We start from the raw sequence: 12831 nt of genomic DNA, 5'->3' as shown, positions 1-12831 counted from the left end.
AACTTGTGGAGGCCGAGCTGATCTTATATCTGTGTCTAAGGGAATATTATAGAATTTATCATAGCTCCTAGTTAGAATATGCAGTCAAAGGTGCCACAAAGATTGGTAAAACATACGCGCAATCTTAAGCCATTTTACAGATACATTAGATTTCTGTGAGTTTCTCCCATGGTTTGCATTGCACTGCTGGGTCATCAAGTGGATTGAGCGTTTTGGGTGCAGAATTCATAAAGGAAAGAAGGGAAAAAAATACCATATTTAATCTGAATTATCCGAGGGGAGAGAATACCGTCAGGTAATAGTTGCAGAATGGATACATCTCCAGATTGGTGGAACTGGGTATGCTGTTTGTGAAATGCAGCTGAATCAAGGTAATTTATCCTGGTGATGGTATGTGATGGTATTTGGGTCCGGTGACCCAGAGGATCTCTGTGTCTCCCACTATGTCTCTCCCCTCAGGTTAGGGCAGAGGGATCATATCTCCTATGTCATAGGTGGGCTTGCAGTGGGAGCCTGTGACAGCATTTTGAAGGGATGGGTCATGACACCTGGAGCATGGCAAAAGATGAGGGAACAATCATAATGATGTTGTGTGGTGTGTGTGTGTGTGTGTGTGTGTGTGTGTGTGTGTGTGTGTGTGTGTGTGTGTGCGTGCGGTCGTCATTGAAGCACAACTTACTCTTGCACTCTTTGGGAGCTGTGCTCCATGTCTGATCACCAGTGCACTCTGTGATTCTAATTCCAATCAGATGGCAACCCTCCATACAGGTGTATTAAATCTTACTGTCCACCATATACATCTTTTGGATCCTGAGTTTAACAGCACAAATGATGGTCAAACACAGTCAAACCATTTCCAGATTGTGATATCTACTAATGTAGGAACTTACAACAACTGCATTATAATAAAAAGACTGAAACGACTACATGGTAGACTAGGGTGTTGTACAAGCTTCTGGAGCCAGCCCAGTGCAAATACATGGTGATTAGTTCATCCACAGTTGTGTCAGTGCGAGTTTAGAGCAAACGTCTATATGCCCTGTAGCTTTGCTTTATCTTGGCCAGGTCGCAGTTGTAAATGAGAACCTTTTCTCTACTAGCCTACCTGGTTAAATAAAGGTTAAATAAATAAAATAAAATGAAAAGCTCTCCAGCAGCAGCACTGAAGGAAACAGGCAGTAGTATAGTGGCTGTCTGTCCATCTCTTCTTACCACGACAGTCATTAGGGAGAGGAAGTGTGCTTCCACAGGTCTCTCGAGGTGAGAGGGTCAGGGCAAAGCACTGAGGCTCCATGGTCCTGGAAGTAAACAAACAAACCAACAGGCGGACACCAAACAGAGGTAACAGCAGGGTAATATGAATGCTGAATTAATAGAAGACGGCAATGTGTTGCTCCTGCTATGCTTTTCCAACACTGTCTTTGCTTGCCTGATTAGCACTTCGGCCTGCAGAAGTACTTTGTGAAAGGTGCTATGTATACAGTCCATGTCATGTATTAGTTGTGTTGTTGTTCATGTATAAAGTCTTACCACTAAAGTCAACAGAAGCTGCAATGATTCTGACAGGATGTATTGCATGTCTCAGTTGCTATGGCAGCCTGCCGTCACCCTGGCCTCCCCGTTGCAGTGATGGCAGCCTCTCTGAGGGGCATGAGTACTGCATGTGCGGGTTCGTGACCTCTGACTTACAGAGCAGTAAGTCCAGCCAGACCAGCAAGACCAGCTGCCATGGATCACCCCTTAAGGAGGGAGGGAGGGAAATAATGGTTGAATGTAGGGTTGTGGTGAACGAAACAAGGAGAGTGAAAAGGGAAGGAAGGATGGAGAGAGAGGTTATGCATATACAGTGCCTTGCGAAAGTATTCGGCCCCCTTGAACTTTGCGACCTTTTGCCACATTTCAGGCTTCAAACATAAAGATATAAAACTGTATTTTTTTGTGAAGAATCAACAACAAGTGGGACACAATCATGAAGTGGAACGACATTTATTGGATATTTCAAACTTTTTTAACAAATCAAAAACTAAAAAATTGGGCGTGCAAAATTATTCAGCCCCTTTACTTTCAGTGCAGCAAACTCTCTCCAGAAGTTCAGTGAGGATCTCTGAATGATCCAATGTTGACCTAAATGACTAATGATGATAAATACAATCCACCTGTGTGTAATCAAGTCTCCGTATAAATGCACCTGCACTGTGATAGTCTCAGAGGTCCGTCAAAGCATCATGAAGAACAAGGAACACACCAGGCAGGTCCGAGATACTGTTGTGAAGAAGTTTAAAGCCGGATTTGGATACAAAAAGATTTCCCAAGCTTTAAACATTCCAAGGAGCACTGTGCAAGCGATAATATTGAAATGGAAGGAGTATCAGACCACTGCAAATCTACCAAGACCTGGCCGTCCCTCTAAACTTTCAGCTCATACAAGGAGAAGACTGATCAGAGATGCAGCCAAGAGGCCCATGATCACTCTGGATGAACTGCAGAGATCTACAGCTGAGGTGGGAGACTCTGTCCATAGGACAACAATCAGTCGTATATTGCACAAATCTGGCCTTTATGGAAGAGTGGCAAGAAGAAAGCCATTTCTTAAAGATATCCATAAAAAGTGTCATTTAAAGTTTGCCACAAGCCACCTGGGAGACACACCAAACATGTGGAAGAAGGTGCTCTGGTCAGATGAAACCAAAATTGAACTTTTTGGCAACAATGCAAAACGTTATGTTTGGCGTAAAAGCAACACAGCTGAACACACCATCCCCACTGTCAAACATGGTGGTGGCAGCATCATGGTTTGGGCCTGCTTTTCTTCAGCAGGGACAGGGAAGATGGTTAAAATTGATGGGAAGATGGATGGAGCCAAATACAGGACCATTCTGGAAGAAAACCTGATGGAGTCTGCAAAAGACCTGAGACTGGGACGGAGATTTGTCTTCCAACAAGACAATGATCCAAAACATAAAGCAAAATCTACAATGGAATGGTTCAAAAATAAACATATCCAGGTGTTAGAATGGCCAAGTCAAAGTCCAGACCTGAATCCAATCGAGAATCTGTGGAAAGAACTGAAAACTGCTGTTCACAAATGCTCTCCATCCAACCTCACTGAACTCGAGCTGTTTTGCAAGGAGGAATGGGAAAAAAATTCAGTCTCTCGATGTGCAAAACTGATAGAGACATACCCCAAGCGACTTACAGCTGTAATCGCAGCAAAAGGTGGCGCTACAAAGTATTAACTTAAGGGGGCTGAATAATTTTGCACGCCCAATTTTTCAGTTTTTGATTTGTTAAAAAAGTTTGAAATATCCAATAAATGTCGTTCCACTTCATGATTGTGTCCCACTTGTTGTTGATTCTTCACAAAAAAATACAGTTTTGTATCTTTATGTTTGAAGCCTGAAATGTGGCAAAAGGTCGCAAAGTTCAAGGGGGCCGAATACTTTCGCAAGGCACTGTATCTGTATGTACAGTATGTCTGAAAGCACCCAGAAATAAATACACAAATACCGTCATCTGGAGTATCCACACGACATGTAAAATGTTACCTACCCTCTACCTCCTTCCCCTTCTCACAGGCCAGTCTGTACCAGGTTTAAAGATGTATTTACACTCATCCCCCTCTATCACCACCAGGCTGTTGTTCCTGCAGGGCTGGCTGAAGCAAGGGTGCCTTTCATTCAGGTACTGCTCTATGGCTGTCTTCAAATGGAGCCTATTCACCCCAGCACACTGCACCTCCTTTAGCAGCTCATACAGAGGCCTCATCTGGAAACATGCACACCACACACAACATGGGTTCGCACAGAGTCCCCTCAGACAGGTAATGGGTTTCAAACCTTTTCACCACGAGTAATATAGCAAGCGTTTTCCACAGATTTTTTTACTCTACCTTTGTATGTAATCAAGCAATGATGCCAATAATCTCCCCAACAAACCGAAAACATTCCCAGAACATTAGCTAAGATCCCCATTAAGTTCACTAAAATGATGTGCACAACATCTGTAACAGCCGCCACAGAACATTCCACAAAAGTTCTTATTAGGTTTCCAGGTAATAACACTATGTACCAGTAATGTTTTCCCAGCAAACCAAAATTGTTTCTGTGAAAGTTCCCAGAACATTTGTTAGGTTGTGGCAAATGTTCTCATAACACAAAAACTGTCCAGTAGTGCTGATGATTATACAAGGTTTGTATGAAACATTCTGCTGATGTTGCAAGACCGTCCCCAGAACACATTTCGTCTGTTCTTTAAAGGTTCCCAGAATGTTTAATGAGGTTGTGGGAACAGTCTGGTGGGAACATTGTAGGGACATCACAAAAGGTGTTCCCTAAACACACAAAAAAACGGTCCAGTTGTGCTGATGATTATACAATGTTCACTTGATGTTACAAGAACGCTCCCAGAACACATTTACACTTTTTTGGTTACTACATGATTGCATATGTGTTATTTTATAGTTTTGATGTCTTTCTCTATTCTTCTAGAATGTAGAAAATAGTGCAAATAATAAAAACCCTGGAATGAGTAGTTGTGTCCAAACTTTTTACTGGTACTGCAGGTAGGGATAAAGTCGATAGTCCAACTGTGGTTAGTCCAACGTCATCATCCTGTTGCTCTCTGATAGCCATTGAACTCTACCGTGGAAATATACCATGTGTTATAGGGAAATAATTCACTCTCTAGAATCCCCTTCAAGCCAGTCAGAAACAAGTATTCAACAATACCATGGTATAAATACAGGGATTCCAATGCAGTAGACACTTTAGCTGCAGCTCATACAGTTACACTACATGTAACTTTCACCATTACTTTGGTGTCCAGCCAAATGCTAGAATCAAACTATACTATATAAAGGTGGGTTCCAAGGACGTCACAAAGCTCTGATGGCCGTTATTAAATACTTTGTTTTTTTAGTCTTGTTCACCATCTGTTGTGGGGCACCATGCTCCAACTCACTGCTATTGGGGCCAGCAGTGTAACCAACAGAGATGACATGTTCTAGCCATGGCACTCTGTTACTCCCACTACTACTGTATGTCACTAGATGTCACTACGTCTGAGGTGTCTATATTAGGACAGCCTCTGTCTCAGCTGGAGCTGATCCAGTCTCAGCAGGAGTTGCCTGAGTTGTCTCACCCATCTGTTTCTCTGTTTCTTAGTCGATGCTGAGTAAGGCGTGGAAGAGTTCGCACAGAGTCCCCTCAGACAGGTAATGGGTTTCAAACCTTTTCACCACCGTCCTATAGCTGACGTAGTCGTACATGGTGGGGAAGGTGGCCAGAACCTTCCAGAACCTTCTCAGACATAGAACGGTATCCTCTGGCATTGTTATGGAACTGAGCCAACTCCACGTCATTCTTTACCACCAATAGGTGGTTCTTCTATGCAGCAAAAAAACAACACTGTCACAATAGGCTAATTTTAACACAGTTTTCAAAAATGTAATTATAATCTCTGGAAGAAGAGAGGTGTGAGAGGAGAAAACAATGAATATCAAGTAAATAGTGGAAAATTAAATAAAACATAACCCTTGGTAGAAGTAGACCTGTCACGATCGTCGTAAGGAACGGACCAAAATGCAGCGTGGTATGTGTTCATGATGATTTTTTAATTAAAGAAAACACTGAATACAAACTATACAAAACAATAAACGAATAACGACCGTGACGCTACAATGAGAACTGTGCTGACACAAGCAACTAACATAGACAATCACCCACAAACAAACAGTGAAACCCAGGCTACCTAAGTATGATTCTCAATCATAGACAACTAATGACACCTGCCTCTGATTGAGAACCATACTAGGCCGAAACATAGAAATCCCAAAATCATAGAAAAACAAACATAGACTGCCCACCCCAACTCACGCCCTGACCATACTAAATAAAGACAAAACAAAGGAAATAAAGGTCAGAACGTGACAACACCACTATAATACAGGTCAGGTCACTCTTGACACCCCTCTCCACTCCACTTCGCTGAAAAACATTTTAGCGTAAATTTCCTTCAATTATGCACATTTTGCCATAGGACATAGAGAAAATGTTGCAGTTTTAAAGCAAATCTAAAAAAAACACATCACTGAGTACCACTCTCCATATTTTCAAGAATGATGGTGACTGCATGATGTTAGGGGTATGCTTGTCATCTTCAAGGACTAGGGAGTTTGTTAAGATACAAAGAAACAGAATAGAGCTAAGAACAGGCAAAATCCTAGAGGAACACCTGGTTCAGTCTGCTTTCCAAAAGTCATTGGAAGACAAATTCACCATTCAGCAGGACCTTAAACATAAGGCCAAATATACACTTGAGTTGCTTCCCGAGATGACATTGATGTTCCTGAGCGGCCTAATTATAGTTTTGACTTAAATCTGGTTGAAAAGCTGACAAGACTTTAAAATGGTTGTCTAGCAATGATCAACAGCCAACTTGACAGAGCTTGAAGAATTTTGTGCAAATGTTGTACAATCCAGGTGTGCAAAGCTCTTAGAGACTTACTCAGAAATACTCACAGCTTAACGGCCTAATGTTATTCTAACATGTATTGACTCAGCGGTGTGAATACTTATGTACATGAGATATTTCTTTAATACATTTTTCAATAAATGTGCAACAATTTCTAAAAACATGTTTTCACTTTGTTACTATGGGGTATTATGTGAGCTGGCGAGGAAAACAATCTATTTAATCCATTTTCAATTTAGGCTGTAACACAAAAAAAAAGTTGAATGAATACTTTCTGAAGGTACTGTATACCACAACATTGGTTGCCATTCATGAATCAAAGCATGAGTTTAGTGGAGCTCATGGTCATGACTTCTGATGATTGGTTTGGTTCCTTACCTGTGTTTTAGTGCAGCCTTCACACTCTGACCACTTGCCATATGATCCCCAGTGGCAATGCGCCGTTTCCACACAATTATTGGGTGAGAGGAGAGGAGAGGAGAGGAGAGGAGAGGAGAGGAGAGGAGAGGAGAGGAGAGGAGAGGAGATGAGAGGAATGCTGTGGTTAAATTATATTTACTTAGTGTAAATGTAAAAAAATACTCTTTCAAAAAGACTGAGTCTAAGGATTCTATCAGATCCATGCTAGCCGACACCCACAGTGGTTGTTTTGGCTGTGTCGGAGAAGCTCCTTGTGTTAGCTTATCACGGGCACACCCGACTTTATAATCTGACAAATCCCATGCAGCCGCGTTAGAAGTTCAAACACTGGAATGCCTGTTCTAATTGTCTTCACCTTGATAAAACTGACCTGTCACTGTCCCAAGCTATAAACCCCCCTCATCCAAATTAACATCAAAACATGCATTAGCCTACACTTTCTAACTCCGTTTTGATAGTAAGGAAGGGAAAGATTTGTAACGTGGATAATGATGAAGGGAGTGGTTTGTAACGTGGATGATAATGAAGGGAGTGGTTTGTAACGTGGATAATAATGAAGGGAGTGGTTTGTAACGTGGATAATGATGAAGGGAGTGGTTTGTAACGTGGATAATGATGAAGGGAGTGGTTTGTAACGTGGATAATAATGAAGGGAGTGGTTTGTAACGTGGATAATAATGAAGGGAGTGGTTTGTAACGTGGATAATGAGGAAGGGAGTGGTTTGTAATGTGGATAATAATGAAGGGAGTGGTTTGTAATGTGGATAATAATGAAGGGAGTGGTTTGTAACGTGGATAATGAGGAAGGGAGTGGTTTGTAACGTGGATAATGATGAAGGGAGTGGTTTGTAACGTGGATAATAAGGAAGGGAGTGGTTTGTAACGTGGATAATAAGGAAGGGAGTGGTTTGTAACGTGGATAATAATGAAGGGAGTGTTTTGTAACGTGGATAATGAGGAAGGGAGTGGTTTGTAATGTGGATAATAATGAAGGGAGTGGTTTGTAATGTGGATAATAATGAAGGGAGTGGTTTGTAACGTGGATAATAATGAAGGGAGTGGTTTGTAACGTGGATAATAATGAAGGGAGTGGTTTGTAACGTGGATAATAATGAAGGGAGTGGTTTGTAACGTGGATAATGAGGAAGGGAGTGGTTTGTAACGTGGATAATAATGAAGGGAGGGGTTTGTAACTTGGATAATGAGGAAGGGAGTGGTTTGTAATGTGGATAATAATGAAGGGAGTGGTTTGTAATGTGGATAATAATGAAGGGAGTGGTTTGTAACGTGGATAATAATGAAGGGAGTGGTTTGTAACGTGGATAATAATGAAGGGAGTGGTTTGTAATGTGGATAATGATGAAGGGAGTGGTTTGTAACGTGGATAATGATGAAGGGAGTGGTTTGTAACGTGGAAAATAATGAAGGGAGTGGTTTGTAGCGTGGATAATAATGAAGGGAGTGGTTTGTAATGTGGATAATAATGAAGGGAGTGGTTTGTAACGTGGATAATAATGAAGGGAGTGGTTTGTAATGTGGATAATAATGAAGGGAGTGGTTTGTAACGTGGATAATAATGAAGGGAGTGGTTTGTAATGTGGATAATAATGAAGGGAGTGGTTTGTAACGTGGATAATAATGAAGGGAGTGGTTTGTAACGTGGATAATAATGAAGGGAGTGGTTTGTAACGTGGATAATAATTAAGGGAGTGGTTCAAGAGTAACTGAAAGGCCTATGTGGCATCGATATGAGTCAGAAACAGTTATTTTAGTGTCAAAATTTACTACAAAGTGTAAATAGGTTAATTTTGGTCATACAGTCAGTATCGTCCACAACAGAGATTTGTAAGGAATCTAGGGTACATACGTTTTCCTTGTGTTGGGTTTATTTCAATCCTGCCCACAGGTGGCAACACCCAAGAAATCATCAATTCGGAGTGCAGTTGCTCGCGGCCTTATTGTAATTACCAACATATGGATCTACATCTTATTTTCAATGATGGCCTAGGAACAGTGGGTTAACTGACTGTTCAGGGGTAGAACGACAGATTAGTACCTTGTCAGCTTGGGGATTTGAACTTGCAACCTTTCAGTTACTAGTCCAACACTCTAATCACTAGGCTACCCTGCCGACCATCAGTAAAGACTATTAGTAAATTACACAATGTACATGGGACAACATTTGTACATTTCAATAGCTCCTAATTTCAATGACTTAAAAACCTCAAAACAACTATAAATTGTATAAATTCATATAGAAATAAGCATATAATGACAAAGTAAAAGTGTTCAACATGAAAATATTGACCCATATACATGGTGTAATTTATTCTATCCAAAGTCAAACCAACTGTGTTTGCCACAGTCGCACACCAGCAGGCTGAAGCTAATTGGCGAAATGATGAGTGACTGTAACTGTGTACTGTTTTGGCAGAGTGAATGTACAAGCGCTTCCCATGTGTGAACAAACACTCAAGAGACACCCACATCAAAGCACGCCTCCAAGACCTAAATCTCATTCTCAGTAGCATTTCTCAATGAAGAGGACTGCAACTAAGGCTACATCAGCTAGTTCAGCACCCCTTAAAGCTGGAATCCATAGCGGTGAAACTGCCTCGTCCGTTTGCATTATTATATCAACAAAGAAATGACTTCAAAACACAAACTTTTTTTTCTTTCTCTGAGATAATTACACATCATTGGAGGTGCAATAGAACAGCAGAGTACAGAGCCCCACAGTGGAGGTGTCATAATACCCATAAAACCTAGCAGTCAAACAGGGAAAAGGTTCCAATAGTTTTTCCACCATTCATTTTTCCCAAAGGGGATTTTAGAAACACTTAAAATAAGGGCTGTGTTCCGTGTAGGCTTTACCCTGTCGTGACGATTTGATAACCATCTAAATCTCTCTCGGACAAGGTGACTTTTTTCCATTCTATTTACTCTCAGATTAGAAAATGGTCCTTACCGTCAAAGTAGATATCATTCAAAACTACAAATCCCTGCAAGCGCCTGTACGTCGTCTCCAGCTGAAACCTTTTCTAACAGGTATTGTGTCAATTTGAACTTGCACAAGACAGTTCACAGAATTGGCAATTGAAAGAAATTTAGGCAATTTATGAATTATTACATTTAAATAACATTAGTTAGTTAAATAGTTAAATTCTTACCTTTGCCTCAATTCGGCAGTCTAGTCCAGGTCATCATGGCATTTGTCGTTCTTTATGATATCCAAATTAGCATTTCATTTCACGTTCATGAAAGCTACTTAAATGTCCTAGTTTAACTAGTACACATTTAAGGCCTACTCCTGGCTTAATCTAAGCCCCGTCTGTGAAATCAGCCCTAAAAGTATTTGGTTTTAAATATACTTAGGTATCAAAAGTGAAAGTATAAAGAATTTAAAATTCCTTATATTAAACAAACTAGAAGGCACAATTGTCTGGATTTTTTAAAAATGTACAGTTAGCCAGGGGCACACTCCAACAGTCAGACATCATTTACAAATGATGCATTTGTGTTTAGTGAGTCCGCCAGATCAGAGGCATGAGGGATGACCAGGGAGGTTCTGTTGATAAGTTGGTGAATTTGACCTTTTTCTGTCCTGCTAAGCATTCAAAACGTAATGAGTACTTTTGGGTGTCAGGGAAAATTGAAGGAAGACAAAGTACATTATTTTATTTAGGAATGTAGTGAAGTAAATTATGTCAAAAATATAAATAGTAAAGTACAGATACCCCAAAAAACAACTCAAGTTGTACTTTAAAGTATTTTTACTTAATGGGTATCATGACTCTTACTGTGGTAATCTATTCACTAAGAATGATTTTTACCACGATGCAGGATGCTCCTTTGCCCCATTTCATAAACAAAACAAAAACAATAAGAAATGCGCCTGCCTGGGGCAACCAGCTGGATCTCAGCTTTAAAGCAATATGGAGGATGTCTAGTAGGTGTTTCACCTTCCCAGTTCTCAGTGAAGACAAGGGAAAAAACAAAGATAGGTAGCAGTTTTACACTTTTACTCGACAATAGTCCAACTGTACTGGCTGCATGCATTTGCTGCCTGAGATAAGCAATACCCTCTGCAAAACACTAGGGGGCAACATAGAGCTGTTTCACCCTCACGTGTCTGGCACTACTGGCATCTCCAACAATTACAGTAAGCTGGATCAAGTATGTATGAGACAAAGTAGACTTTTTTGATTTGTGTTGTTGTTGTTGACGTCTGTAGGAAGTCCTGCTGTGTATGATGAAACACCAAGCTCTCTCTGCAGGGCTGTTATTAGCCTGCTGACCAAAAATATAATTTAGCAGATAATGGTGACAAGGTGGTGGCTAAGGAGACGTAGACATACACATAGACACACACGTAGGCATGCAGGCACTCACGCACGCACACGCACACACACACACACACACGCACACACACGCACACACACGCATTACATAGTTTCCAAATCCTACCCTCTATTTGAAAAACTGATATTTACTCATATTGAAGGAGCACATATATTGACATGATTTGGATCCACAGAGAAACCCAGGATGGATCCTCTGCTGTTTATGCAGGGAGCGTAATGTTCAAATGTGAGGAAACTACATCCACTTATAATTGTTGACATACATCAGCTGTCAGTGTGTCCCTGAAGGCAGAGGGAGCTAACAGGTCTGTATGCATATCGAGCCCCTGCAGGCTGCCAGTGTAATGGATGGTCTGAATAAGCAGGTGGAAACTATGTAACCCTCCAGTGAAATATGAAACTCCTCCACTAGAATAGGAAAGTCATATTTGTCTGACTAGGGATGTTAATGTATCCCCTCTGGATAACCACCTGTCTGTCTGTCTGTCTGTCTGTCTGTCTGTCTGTCTGTCTGTTTGTCTGTCTGTCATTACATTGTAACTGGTTCAGGGTTATTGCTAGGTTAGAGTTAGAGTTGTGGCTAGGGTTAGGATTGAGATGCAGAGTAGACATGAAGCTGTTCAGGTTACCCCAAAAAATGAACTCTAACTCTCTGAATTCTCAGTGCAACCCCAGAAAGTGTTGCGTGTAATGTGACTCAGCTAAGTACTCCAGGACCCATGCCTGGGCTAAGTAGAGAGTTTGCTACGCTGTCAGCCTGCAAACCATGTATTCCATTAAAGCTGATCTCAGGGTTTGATTGCCCTTTTTAAAGAGTCATCTAAGACTGCCATCTGGCCTGCGTAGGCCTGCTGAGGTAGAGGCAATTGCCATCTGCTTTGAGGATGTGATGAATATAATTTAAAAGTGTTTCTCAGGCTTGAGTGTTTTTGTGTTTTATTATTTTTTATTATATATTATATAAAGTGCATTCGGAAAGTATTCAGACCCCTTCCATTTTTTCACATTTTGTTACATTACATTATTTTGTTACATTACGTAACGTATTTTATTTAAAAATGTATTCATTTTTTCCCCCTCATTAATCTACACGCAATACTCCATAATGACAAAGCGAAAACAGGTTTTTACAAAATGTTGCAAATGTATTACAAATAAAAAACAGAAATACCTTATTTACATAAGTATTCAGATCCTTTGCTATGAGACTCGAAATTAAGCTCAGGTGCATCCTGTTTCCTTTGATCATCCTTGAGATGCATCTACAACTTGATTGAAATCCACCTGTGGTAAATTCAATTGGTTGCACATGATTTGGAAAGGCACACACCTATAAGGTCCCAAAGTTGACAGTGACTGTCCGTAGAGCTCCGAGACAGGATTGTGTCAACGCACAGATCTGGAGAAAGGTACCAACAAATGTATGCAGCATTAAAGGTCCCCAAGAACACAATGGCCTCCATCATTCTTAAATGGAAGAAGTTTGGAACCACCAAGACTCTTCCTAGAACTGGCCGCCCGGCCAAACTGAGCAATCGGGGCAGAAGGGCCTTGGTCAGGGAGATGACCAAGAACC

General features: G+C 40.9%; 1 pseudogene; it reads right to left on the bottom strand.

Annotated features, from left to right (window-relative positions):
- Positions 1–376: 376 nt before the first annotated feature.
- On the bottom strand, positions 377–5329 carry LOC139389527 (complement component C7-like; annotated as a pseudogene).
- Positions 5330–12831: the final 7502 nt, after the last annotated feature.

The sequence above is a fragment of the Oncorhynchus clarkii genome, chromosome 30 (genome assembly GCF_045791955.1).
Source record: "Oncorhynchus clarkii lewisi isolate Uvic-CL-2024 chromosome 30, UVic_Ocla_1.0, whole genome shotgun sequence".
NCBI classification, from domain to species: domain Eukaryota; kingdom Metazoa; phylum Chordata; class Actinopteri; order Salmoniformes; family Salmonidae; genus Oncorhynchus; species Oncorhynchus clarkii.
The sequence above is the reverse complement of the archived record's forward strand: the minus strand, read 5'-3'. Positions and strand labels throughout refer to the sequence as shown.